This window comes from Pongo abelii, chromosome 2, assembly GCF_028885655.2.
Source record: "Pongo abelii isolate AG06213 chromosome 2, NHGRI_mPonAbe1-v2.0_pri, whole genome shotgun sequence".
NCBI classification, from domain to species: Eukaryota; Metazoa; Chordata; class Mammalia; order Primates; family Hominidae; genus Pongo; species Pongo abelii.
In genome coordinates, this window is record NC_085928.1 from 35603056 (window position 1) to 35617046 (window position 13991).

At 39.0% G+C, this 13991-nt stretch overlaps 1 long non-coding RNA gene across 1 annotated transcript in view; it reads right to left on the minus strand.

The window, feature by feature from the left end:
• Positions 1–676: 676 nt before the first annotated feature.
• The window catches only part of LOC129058489 (uncharacterized), a 188833-nt gene continuing 175518 nt past the window's right edge, over positions 677–13991 (minus strand). Inside the window, exon 4 of the long non-coding RNA XR_008523620.2 lies at positions 677–1000. This is a non-coding gene — a long non-coding RNA (uncharacterized LOC129058489). The remainder of the gene's footprint in view (positions 1001–13991) is intronic.

A 13991-nucleotide genomic window follows, 5' to 3' on the forward strand; every position in this document is an offset into this window, starting at 1 on the left:
AACGGTCAAAATCTATGTATATGTTATACTTTGACAACAGTTCCCACACTATACCCTTTAAAATATGACCTACCGTAATAAATTCCATTCACCTAGTAGATGCACAATAGAAATTATGAATGACATTATCAGGATTACTATTATTTGCCTGTTTTACACATCAAATGAAAAGTCAAAGGGAAATAAAGGACATTTGAAAGGAATAGAAAATCACAGACAGGGAAGTGAGTTTCCACTGTATCTGTCCAGTATTCTATGGCTGAGAAATACTTGAGTTGTTCATACATCGTTTTGTAACACTTTGTACCAAATGATTGCTTTCAGAAGTGAACAAGTTGATCTGGTCTTCAGGGAGGAGGAGGCACAGGAACACAGTAAAGGAACCTATCTGAGGAGCTGCAGACATGAACCAACAAAGGTATCACATCATCCAAAACTCATGGCGTGGGAATAGGAACAAGTATATCTTTCTTCCCCCAAAGTCCTCTCTATTCTCAAAATAAAATAAAAGCAACAAACAAACAAACAAACAAACCCTTCTTTACTTTGTTGTTTTTGTTGACTCCTAGGTTCACAATGGGGAGATTTCAGGAAGTTTTATATAAACAGTTGCCACCAAACCAAACTGGGGTCTTCTTGCCCAGTGCAGGAAAGCCAGACACTGACATCAAGATTTGCAGTTAAAGAAAAAGGTATTTATTGCATACTGCCAACCAAGCAAGGAGGACGGGCAGCTAATGCTTAAGACCCAAACTCCCAGATGGCTTATAAGCAAGGGTTTTTCAAGGTAAGGTTACATTCCAGGAGAGCAGAAGTTGTAGGAAAAATCATAAATCAATACATGGAGGTTAGACATTGGTTTGGCCCAAGGGTGTGATTCTCTCCAGGCCCCTCAGGAAGAAATGCAGAACGAAGAACAGAGACCAGAGTTCAGTCCCCTGGTCTTCCTTCTCTGAGGTCTATGTGATAGCAGTTGGCATTTTCCATTTGGTGGGGATTTCTGAAAAACAACCCAAGAACATATGTTAAGATTTTAACTTTTCATTTCCATAGGGAACCAAAACACCTTTTGATGTTGGCTTGCTTAGGAGACTATTGTTAATATCCTCTTGCTTATGTGGTTGCTCACTTACTTTTCAAAGCTAGCTAGGTGCCTAGAATTTACCTTGAAGAGACTCAAGATTTTTTTCTTTATTTCCATGCTTGTGGGGACCTGGCAGGCCCCTAAGAAGGGTCCCTGATCCATCTTACAGCTGATAAAATCTCCCTAGAGGAGGGTAATTTGAAGGGGTAAAAAGACTGGCTACAATAAATGAAATGTTAATTGTTTTCAAGTACTTATTATACTGTGAGTTAATATAAGGTCTACTCTGAATTTATAAATAGATTTAAATAATTTGGAATTACTTTTCATTAAGATACACTTTTCAGATGTTAACTTTTCAACACATATGTGTAGTTAAAATACATATAATAGGTATAAGTATAATGGAGAAAACCCAGGTGAGCTGTGCAAAAGTGAAAAGTTCTCAGAAATATAAATTGGCAAAGTGTTCAACATGGTGCAACTGTATGATACCACTACTAGGAAGGCTGAAGGGAGGCTTAGGCTGCATTCACTTATTTGTTTGTTCAACATCATTCATCAAGTCTCCAGCTTGTGCCAGGCATAAAGACGTAAGGGGAATCTAGTGATGCATAACACATTGTCCTTGTTTCAAGAGCTTAGTATTTTCTGGGAAAAACAGATATAAAATTGAGTAATTAATTTACCATTCAATAGGACATATACCAAAATAAAGATGAAAATATGGAGTGACATTTCAGAAAAGAGGAAGGGGAAGAGGAGAGATATTGAAAAAGATGGCCTAAATTCTAAAGAGTGAATAGGATTCCTTCAGGAAAAAGAGGCTCAGAGGTGGGAGGAGTGGATTTTAGAAGCACAGTTTCCCAAAAGAAGGATGATGATTCTTCTGTTCAATTTGGTGTAGGTCAAACCCCACCTGGAAAATGAATTGTATCCAAATGAGACCCCTTTAGTGACAGGATTTGAAACAATCTCATCATGAAACAATTGCAGTTAATGGGAATCCTGACTCTTCAAGGAAGAAAAAAGAAAAAAAAAATCTCCGTTATCCTCACATATTTAAAGATTCTCATATAAAAGTTTCTCCGAAGAGAACAGCTTGTCCTGTTTAGCTTCAAAGAAGAGAATGAGGAGGAAGGTTGAGGGAAAATTATAGAAAAGCAGATTTTGACTTGACACGTGGAAGGGCTTCTCACTAATGCTATTCCCAAATACAATGAGTTGTTTCCATGATTGGAGGACTTGAAGATGTATAAGTTATCCACAGGGATGTTGCAGAGGATATTCAACCATCATATGGGTGAATTAACTGATATCTATCATCTTTATTTCTCCTGAGAGTCCATAAAAGGTAGTGTAAAACCAGCCCAAATAGTGGTTTACAAGTGCACTGGGTATGTTATGTAAGATTTCTGCTTTCCTGATGAGGCCCCAAAGCTGAGAGCAATGAATGATGCAACAAACACAGCATCCCCACAGAATTTTCTAAGAGGTAGACAAAATTGGCTCTGCGACCTTTAGCCTATGGTCCACCACTGCCCTATGTAAGGAAAGGTAAGAAATTCAAGAGAGATTAATCAGAGAGGGAAGGCAAATGGAATGAAATTAGTAGAAATAAGGAGTACTGTGGCATTTCTCTTCCCTTTGTATAATGAAAGAGAGGAGAATGTATCTTCTCCCAAATTCCAAGCTAAGTGAGAGAGGGCAGAAAACCACCTTCTGAGAAAGAAACTGATGATCAGTCACAGGGAAGAGATATCGACCTCCTTACTTAACATTTTTGAGCTTGATTAGAGTATGATGCATTAGATGCCATTATAGGACAAATGTTTTATGCAGTGAGATAATTGTTTGGAAATTTGACATATACCTCTTGGAATTTGAGGAGCATGAAGATCAGTGTATGACTCTTGCCTGAAATCAAGGAGAAAGGAAAACCCTGTCAATGGCACAAATTTCCAAAGTTTGGTATGACAAGGACATGTGAGTTTTTCTGTAAGCCAAATAGAAACCATAGAAGGGAACTGGGCTATAGCCTTTATGAAAATGAGATAGGAGAGTTCCCTTGACCCCCCTGTGGGACCTGCAACAGGGGTGGCTCATTTGCTTGACCACCCACCCAAACCCCTTGCAGAAGAGGGAGCATGCCAGTGAGCAGGTGGAGGAGCCAGTGTGAATGCCTTTGGGAACTGACAGGAACAAACCCTGTACCAACCTGTGGCAGCATCTAAGGGTTGCCCATGACCTCTGGAGCCCCACAGGGCATGTGTTACAAACAATGCTCTTCTAGCATTTGACGTCTGCAGATGGCTAAGTGTTAAACCAGCTCAGTGGAGGGTCATGATGACAGACTTTTACACCCTACCCTCTTGGTACCTGGGTTCTTGTCTGGCATCCAGGAAGAATCAGGTCACATGGACTTGAAGGATGGTAAATGCGGAGATTTTATTGAGCAGTGGAAGTAGCTCTCAGCGGGATGGGGAGCTGGAAAGGGGATAGAATAGAAAGATAATCTTCCCCTGGAGTTTGGCCATCCCCAGCCAAACTCCTCTCCATAGTCTCTGATGTCCAGCTGTCTCTTCTTCTCTCGACATTCAGACACTTCTCTTCTCTCTTTCTCTGCCAAGCCACTCTGTTCCTCTGCCAGTGGAGTTTGGGATTTTTATGGGCACAGGATAGGGGGTGTCATGGGCCAAAAGGTAACATTCAGGTGGGAAAATGGGGATGTGAAGTTCTCATTTAGGGCCATGGGTCCAGGCTCTAGGGTAGAACGCTTGCCAGAGACCTTGCCCTTTTCTACCTAGTATTTCCCTGCTTCCTCTCCATAGCAAAAATATTTTGCCTTTAAGGGCTTCTTCCTGGCATGAGAGGACCCCAGAATAAGACTCTGAGCAGGAGTTGGGGAAGAACTCTGAGTTCCAGGATAGAGATCTTCAACATAGGTGCAAGAGACTGAGAGTAGGGAGTGTTTCTTAAAAACACACGAGTTTTCCATGAGAGAGAGCACTGTATAGCAGAGACCACTAAAAGAGCAATGAAGAATAATAAATAGCCAGTAAAGTAATATTTTGCCTTTCCCCTGATTTCCCTACTCTTCTTAGCCAGAAGAGCCTGAAGTAATACTGCAAGTGGGTGCTTTGGTACTGCTTTGAAGCATCTTTCCAGACTCTGAAGTAGCCAAGGCCTGTGACTCCAGTCCCTGAGAAAGTACCATTAGGAGCAATACTTAAACTTTTCAGGGACAAAGAACCTTGTCCTCTTAACCTGGATTCACAATTCACAATTATACCCCTAGCCTGCCCAAGGCCTTTTTCTCAGTCTCTGAGAAGTATTGACTCTCTTTTACCTAAGAGCAGGAGTCTGAAAACTACAGCCTATGGGCCAAATCTCTTCTGTTGTGTTCCACAAGGTAACAGTGGCAGTTACATTTTTAACTGGTTAGAAAAAATCAATCAATCAAAAGAGCAACACTATTTTATAAGATGAGAAAGATATTTAAAATTCAAATATAAATGCTGATGAATAAAATTTTATTGGGACACAGCTATGCTCATTCACTTATGTATTGTCTATGACTGGTTTCACACGGCAGAGTTGAGCAATTGTGAAAGAGCCTATTCTTAGGCAAAGTCTGTAATATTTGTTATCTGAACTTTTACAAAAAATGTTCTCAATCCCTGCCCAAGAAGATTGCCTGAGTCTGTCATCTTACCCCAGCAACATCCATCCCTTTGTAAATAAGACTTTTGGTAGAAATGGAAACAATTAAAAATATTTATATGCTTTAAAATAATACATTTAATAAAGGGTATCTAAATCCTTGCATATATGACTGTAATACTTCAGTGTGATATTAATTGCTGGTTGTTTAATTACCTCATTTTAAATGACAGCACAGAGTTTAATCATGGGCATATTCTCAAAAAGCATCCAGAAATAAAGTGTTTATGGGTGTTGCCCCTGACTATACCACAACTGTGAAAGCCACATGGTGGATTTATTTAACCTCCACTTTTTTGGGAACACTTAGTAGCATACGTGGGCTAATATTTGTTATGGCTCAATTTACTTTCTCTCTTTTATCCCGGGGAAAGGAATGGCAATGAAAAGGAATACTTTGCTCCCACACTGTGAGGTTTCTGAGAAAGGCTGAAAAAACTATAATCATTCACTTCTCTTGGGCAAGACAGGAGTGAAAGAATAACCAATAAACAAATTTATCAAGTGCCCATCTGTGCAGAATGCCACATGCTTAATTTAGTTAAATACACACATACATAAAAGGCACAGCAATTATTCCATTGGAGCCTGAGCCTGAAATCAGAATATGAAGGTCACACTGGGGTGTGTTTCTGATTACAGAATGAAATCCCCAGACCGGCTGCTCTGTGTGTTCCACTGGGCTCAGTCTTTCTCTCTAGTCCATCTTTGCTTCCATGTGCTACTGGTTCTGGAGTGCTACAGGGGCCCTCAGAGCATCATTCTTGCCTCCAAACCTTTGTTCGCTCTGAACCATCACCTGAGGTCCATTATCTGCTACATTCCTCTTAAACAAATTTTACCCCACACTCAAATGCTCAGAACAATTCCTGCTTCTTTAAAAATATCTCTGCATGGAGTATTCCAGAGACTCCTCCTTGAATTTCATATTAGCATTTCAACCATTGAGTTTAGTTTTCTTGTATATCAAGTTTGCATTTTCCTTGAATATTTTATTTGTACTAGTCATGATTTTTCAATTAAATGGGAGCTCTTCAGATTAAAGGCGGCATCTTTATTTCTAGTTAAAAAGTCATACAAACACACAGTTAATTTTCATTATTCACAGATTTTATATTTGTGAATTTGCCTGTTTACTAAAATTTATTTGTAACCCCCAAAACAATACTCATGATATTTTCACTGTCATTCGTGATCATGCTCGAAATGGTGAAAAATTTGAGTCACCCGATACACATATTCTCTGTTTTCTTGTTTCAGCTCTGTAAACAAGTTCTTGTTTCATACTGTAAACAAATGCATTTTTTGTGGTCTATTCAATGGCATGGTTTTGGCTTTTTAGTGCCTTTTGTTAATGATTTCACTGTTTAAAATGCCGCTAAGAATCAGCCTGAAGAGCTGTGTAGCATTCCTAAATACAAGAAGACTGTGATGTGCCTTATGCAGAAAATATGTGTTAGATAAGTTTGCTCTGGCATAAATTAGTGGCTGTTGGTTGTGAGTTCAATGTTAATGAATCGACAGTGTATATTAAGAAATTTTTAAACATAAACCCACCTAAATCAATGTTATTGATTGGTCAAGAAAAATGTGTGACTAGAGGCTCACAGGAACCTAACCCTGTATTTGCCCTAGGAGCAAGTGTTCAGTATTCACCAATTCAGTGTTTGCAGTGATATTATAGAATATAGCTGCTGTGAACAATGAGAATAAACAATATATACCTTCCCACCCTCCACTTCGAGAAAAGTGGAGCTGGTGGTGGCTTCTTGGGCATTTGTCTGTACACCTTATGGACTCATGTACTTACAATGTATAAGTCTTCAGTTGCTCATTCCCCCATTCTAGGAGTCCCGTCCATCTCTGAAAACATGCTGCTGATGTTGGATTAATAGTTAGACAAACAACTAAAAAGATCAAAAGTAACATGCTACTTTGGGTGTTGCAAAATGACTGGATGCTACCTGTCATCAAACCATAGTTTTCTCTCCATTTCGACATAAATCAATAGCCTGCTTTTACCTCAATGATCAGTTGCTGCAGGGGAAAAAAGTAAGCTTCAATTTAGACGTTGTCAAATATATGACCCACTTGCCACCTCTCTCTTCTCCTTGTTCCTGGAACATGTTGCTAATTGCTATGGTGTTCCTGCCACACTCTGATGTGATTATGGAATCAGCCTGAGCCAAATGCTATAGGCAGCCACTAATAAGGGATTGGAGTGGGGATGCTGATTGAAATTGTTCCCCATGACAGTAAGCATAATATGTTCTCATCTGCTTTGATAGACTCTAAATTGTATACACAATGTGGATTTTGTGATACTCAATAAAGAGCTTCTAGGAAGAGTCCTGAATGGGTTGTATATTACCAAGACATCACATGTAATACAAGATAGTGGCAGTAAAACTTGTATTGGCTCCTACTGTGGTTAGGCAGTCTTCACAGTGTATACAGGGAATGTGCTCGCAATAACCCGTACCACCAGTCAACGTTTTCAAGAATGAAAGTTCATCCTGCTGCTTTTCATTGCAAAGAATAGTGAAGTTAGATCACTGTAATTACTATGCCCTATTTGTCCTCTCTCATTTCTCTCCCCCAAACCTAGTTCCCATCATTGCTATGTGGTATCTCCATTTATAAGGAAGCTCAAAATGCAAACATTGATGCATTTCTTTTATTATATTATAACATCTAATTTTGAATTTACTTATAATTGTTATAAAATCTGTTGGACAATGCCAGAAGATATAGGGATACTCTGAATAAATGAATAAATGAGTGAAGGATGCCTTTAAATAAATATGTAGAGCAGATTTTTATGGGATATGTTTATTTTGACAGTCCTTTAAATGAATTGAATTTAAAGACTGTTCGGGAAGAAGTTTTTCTTTTATCCACTGTTGCCTTTAACAAATTATGTTGAGTCTTCCTTTTCCATCTGTTGAGGCTATCTTGAGCAGATGACATAAGTTTCCTGGTATTAGGATACTATCTGTATCAGATTTAAGTAGTCCAGTTCAATCTAAAATATAAATAAAATGAAATTCTGTCCTCCATACAGTTTAAAGTTCTGCCTCTCTTATATTGAGCCTGGACCAAGACATCTCAGACAAGTAATGGGAAAAGGGGATGGGCCTGCAGTGGTTGTTCATGCCTGTAATTCCAGCAGTTTGGAAGGTCAAAGCAGGAAGATCGCTTGAGCCCAGGAGTCCACGACAAGCCTGGGCAACATAATGGGACTCTGTCTCTATAAAATATTTAAAACATTAGACAAGCATGGTGGCATACACCTGTAGTCCCATCTACTGGAGAGGCTGAAGTGAGAGGATTGCTTGAGTCTGGGAGGTTGAGGCTGCAGTGAGACGTGATCATGCCACTGCACTCCAGCTTTGGTGCAACTGCACTCCAGCCTTGGTGACACAGTAATCTCTGTCTCAAAAAAAAAAAAAAAAAAGGAAAGGAAAGGGGGATAGCCTCAGTTCTTTCCATATTCCTTACTTCAATTCCTTATCCACTGGCTCTTTTGATTCAGGCTTTTCTGGGTACAAGGAGAAGTAAAACTAGAGGAAAAGGCAAAACATTACTTGCCTAGCTTTTTATTATTCTTCATTGCTTGTTTAATGGTCTCTGTTACGCAGTGCTCTCTCAGGAAAGGCTTCTGTGGATTCTTAAGAAATACTTCTGTACTAGTCCATTTTCATGTTGCTGATAAAGACATACCCAAGACTGGGCAATTTACAAAAGAAAGAGGTTTATTGGACTTATGCTTCCACATGGCTGGGGAGGCCTCACAATCATGGCAGAAGGCAAGGAGGAGCAAGTCACATCTTACATGGATGGCAGCAGGCAAAGAGAAAACCTGTGCAGAGAAACTCCCGTTTTTAAAACCATCAGATCTCATAAGACCCATTCCCTATCATGAGTACAGCACGGGAAAGACCCACCTCCATGATTCAACTATCTCTCACTGGGTCCCTCCCACAACACGTGGGAATTATTGGAGCTATGAGATGAGATATGGGTGGAGACACGAGTTAAACCATGTCAATTTCCCACTTTTAGTCTCTTGCATCCATGGCTGAACACCTCTATCCTAGAAATTAGAGTTCTCCCTCAACTTCTGCCCAGAGATTTACTCTGGGTCCTCTCATCCTAGGAAGAAGCCTTTGAAGGCAGGATCTTTTTATATAGAATCTAATTCTCTTCTGCAGTCTCTATTATTTTTACAGGGAAGCTCATGTGTTTTTGTCCTACCAAACTCTGGAAATGTGTGTCATTCACACAGCTTTCCACTCTCCTTGATTTTAGACAACCGTTATACATTGGTTTTCATGCTCCCCAGTTTCCAAGAGAATTCCCCAAAAGGCACTGATATGGTTTGGCTCTGTGTCCCCACTCAAATCTCATCTTGAACTGTTAATTCCCATAATCCCCATGAGTCCAGGGAGGAACCAGAAGGGAGGTGATTGGATCATAGGAGCAGTTTCCTCTATGCTATTCTCATGATAGTGAATGAGTTCTCATGAGATCTGTTGGTTTCTTGAGGAGCTCTTCCCACTTCACTCTTTACTTTTCTCTCTCCTGCCACCTTGTGAAGAGGTGCCTGCTTCCTCTTCTGCCATGATTGTAAGTTTCATGTAAGCCATGCTGAACTGTGAGTTAATTAAGCCTCCTCTGTTTATAATTTACTCAGTCTTGGGTAGTATCTTTATAGCAGTGTGAAAATGGTCTAATACACTGTGAAAATGGTCTAATACAGGCACAGTCTCTAGGGATGGGAGTCACAGGCTTTGGCTATTTTAGTAGCCAGAAAACTTCCAAAATAGTACCAAAATTATCATTCCATCAAAAACTGGAAAGCTAATGCTGCCTTTTAAACCAGTACCCCTCAGGCTTATATTCTTAATTCTGGTCTATAAATTCATAATTTAGTTAAATTATTCTCATTGGCTCTTGACAGACTCAGTCACTGTAAAATTTTCTTCTGAAAAGGGCAATAATTTTGGATAAAGGGCAGGGGGAGGAGACCGTAGAAGTTGGAGCATGGTGTCTGGACCCCTGGTCATCAGATCATCCCTAGAATAATAATCTAAGGAGTAGGCAGAGATTTTTATTACAAGAATTCTAGCAATAAAGACAGGCAAAGCTGAAAAAAAGTGACTTTTGCATATGGTAAACAATATGGTTTTCTTTTGCAAAGATAAACTCTGTAAACCAATCTATTTTACCCATTGTGTTATATGAAGTCTTTTTCTTCAAGAGATGTTATGGACTTGGGTTTTGGCCTCATATAAGAGCAAACAGTCTTTCTATAGTGACTCAAGTAACTAACAAGTTTTAAGCCCCTATTATGCACCAAGAATTCCACATAGCATATTAGATTTATACTATACAAGACCTTCAATACTGACCAACATTTATGACTGGTTTATAGATGACTAAAATGAGGCTCAAACGTGCTGTGTGACTTGTTCAAGCTAGCAAGTGACAAAAGCAAGAGTCAAACCCTGTCTACCTGGCCACCTTACGTTATGCTGACTCCTTGTTGACTTATAACCCAAAAACATTAGCCAGTTACACCACTCTCTAAGAGTATGAGGACATAAAGTTTCCAGGATCCAACTGAGAACCAAAGTAAATTTCAAAAAACCTCCAAATAGTTCCAATAAATGCCAGTGTCAAGGAATTCAGTACCTTGCACTTTCCTAATGGAAAACTTCACCAGTCATCAAGCAGAGATGCCCCCCACTTTGATTAGACATCATTTTAATCAATTTGGCTATCTGGTTTTCTAATTCCAAGCAACATATTATAAAAGAAGTCAGGGAGATCCTGGAGAATAGCTGATTTGATAGCTTAACAACTGGAAAGGAAGCAGAAAATAATTATGACATAAGGATGCAAACTATATAGCTGTCTGGGACCATTTAGTGCAGTGACTATACTCTGTTTTATATTGTGGTATAGTAGTTAATTTTGAAAATTAAAATGAGTCATCAAGAAATGCTCAAGTGTTGCTTATCATACTCTGCTTTTTAAAAGCAAGAAAGTTTGTGAAACACTTTTGAATTTTTTAAATCAAAACTAGTTTAAAATGTTAAAGAAATCTGCAAGCTTAAAAATGATGTATGTCAATTATGGGGAAGTCTTATTCTACCACCTAGCAACACCAAGCACTTTTTCATATGGGTGAGTTCAGGCCAGGTGACCTTGGTAACTATCTCAATAAGTGCTCAAAGTAACTATAAGGCTGCCTATAAGGGCACTGTATATGCATGGAAAGCCCTAGAACTGAGCCAGAAACTCCTTACCAAAGGATTAATGCTTGGAGGCACCATGACAAAAGAAAAATGTGAAATCAGAAGCCAGGAAACAGAGTACAAAGTCAGCAATCATTGCTTAAAGTTGAGAAGTTGAGGCAGGAGAAATGTGAACTAGACAATGGGAAAAATCAAGACAAGTCCCAAAGATACAAAAGGATATATTAAAGAGAGAATTTTGCATATTAGAGTGTTTCACTGTTATATGAAAGCCAGAATGGTGCTTTTCCCTAGTAGTAGACTCCACTGGTCTTCTTGTCTGCTCAAACCCCATATATAATGAGCAACTCTGGAAGCATCTCCAATCTACTCCAGTGCCTTTGCTTTGCAGACTCCTGGGTTTAACTCTTTCCTTTTACTTTCTTATTTTGTGTGGCAGTGCTGGACAAGATGGCCCCAAATAATTTGGCTCAGACTATACAGTTTATCTTTTGATAATGTATATTCTAATAGAGTTTTGTCTCTAGTCCAAGCATCTGCCTCACTATTCTACACAAATGTTTAGAGTTAACTTGTGACATTATAAGAATTATAAAAAAGATATAGATATTATACTAGACTTTGCAATATATTTCTCAAGTCAAAAATTCTCTCATGTCCCCATAAAAACATTATCTCAGAAATACCCATATCTCAAATGTGGCAAAAGTGCACTGTGGGTAAGAACCAAGACTAGGCCGGGCGCAGTGGCTCACGCCTGTAATCCCAGCACTTTGGGAGGCCGAGGCGGGTGGATCACGAGGTCAGGAGATCAAGACCATCCTGGCTAACACGGCGAAACCCCGTCTCTACTAACAATACAAAAAAATTAGCCGGGCGCGGTGGCGGGCACCTGTAGTCCCAGCTACTCTGGAGGCTGAGGTAGGAGAATGGCATAAACCCAGGAAGCGGAGCTTGCTTGCAGTGAGCTGAGATAGAGCCACTGCAGTCCAGCCTGGGCGAAAGAGCGAGACTCTGTCTCAAAAAAAAAAAAAAAAAAAAAGAACCAAGCCTAATCTAGCCTAATTGATTTTCTGCCTTGGTGATTAAATATGTTTGATTGCCATGAATTAAAGCCACACCCCAGTGTTTCTATACTCCAGTTAAAAATCTCTAAAGGTAATGATGGCTCACCTATAGACTCCCCAACTATTTACTCTCATCTTGAACTTACATTGCTAAGAGTGTAATTGGTAAAGAAAAAAATTACTCAACAATCTTTAACTTTATTTCCAATGTATTTCTAGTTAATTTTTTCTAAGTACTTTTAGAGCCCTTTTCCATGAGGCCATCTGTAGCCCCTTCTCTACCTCTGTGTTCTTAACCCTCTAAAGTCCTGAAGAAATGATCATTTCCAGTTTGATTATTACCACACTTTTCTGCTCTTGATTGGGTTGCAAGCCAGAAAAAATGAACACTGCAACTTCAAACAACTTTTATGCTTGGTTCAATTGCTCATTTAGAAATATAACAATAAGATCACTAATACATTGGAAGTCACCATATTGGCTTTTACTAATTCACCAGTCTACTTCATTGAGCAAATAAAATGTAAGCTCTGTGAAAGCTGAGACTATGTCTTTCTTGTTCATTGCTATTTTAACACCCTTTACAACATGTGGAATGAATGAATAGATCAATAAAGTAAATGAAAGACTAAACCCCGTTAACACTATACCCCATCACACAACGCCACTACAGCCCCATACATATATATAATGGTTAAATATATTAAGATCTAGTAAATACATATGACACCAGAAATATAAAGCTTTCTTCCTATTTTCTTCTCCTCTTTATAGATAGAACAATGGCAAAATCCTCTAAATGCTCTAGAATAATTAAGTTAAAATTATATTAACTTGAAAATTAAAAAAATACTTTAACAGGAATCATAAAAACAAAGAGCCAGTGATAAGTCTATATAAAAACCTGGTTTTCTAATCTCTTTAATAATCCTACTACCCAGTTTTACAAAGAGGCGGTAGAGCATAGAGGGCAGCGGTATGGACTCTGGAGTCAGATGTCTGTTGCTCATCTCCACTAATACCTGTTGGCCTTAGATAGCTCATCTAAAATCTCTGGCCCTTGGTTTATTCATTTGAAAATAAAATAATCATAGAATTCACCTCATAGGATTATGTGACTGTGCTTGTTATTTGTTTATTGTGTCTCAGCCCCAATACTCTCTTCTATCCTCTGCTCTATAGTACTCTGGGCAAGAGTGCTACAAATGACACTTCTCATCCTCCTCTGTCAGTGGTCATCTTATTAGGCTCTACCAATAAGAGACACAAGGGGGATGTTAGAAGATAGAGGGAGAGAGAAAATACTTCTTTTTGATTTTTGCTAGTTTGTCAGTATTATTCATTTGCCATTTCTTCAAGCTTCCAGCTTATTTCAACACACTTGCCCCCTTAGAGATATAAGCAGTAGCCTGTCCATGCCATTAACTCAGGGAATTATCTCTATGGGGCTGTTTCTCAAATTCATAAGATGTGGTTGCAGCCAAGAGATTCCTCTCATCAAAAGGCTGAGCACCCTCCTGTGATCTACCAGATTCTAGTAACCCCAGTGTCCATTGTTCTCCTAAATGTGAGGGGAGGGGTTCTTGTAGCTGCTTTTTGTAGTTATTATCTCTACTGTGTAATGGATTTTCTGTATAAAATAGCCCCTACTCAAATATAGAATGTGATTACTATTTTCCTGACTGGACCCTGACATGCAATAAGTAGATATTTGTAAAATTCTTCGAACAGTGCCTGGCACATAGTAAGTGCTTCTTATAGCATTGTTATTAGTGTATTGCTGACTTATTTATCAGGACAACAGCACCTCATTCTTAGTTTCTGCAGTTGGGAGAACAGTAGCTGAATTTAGGA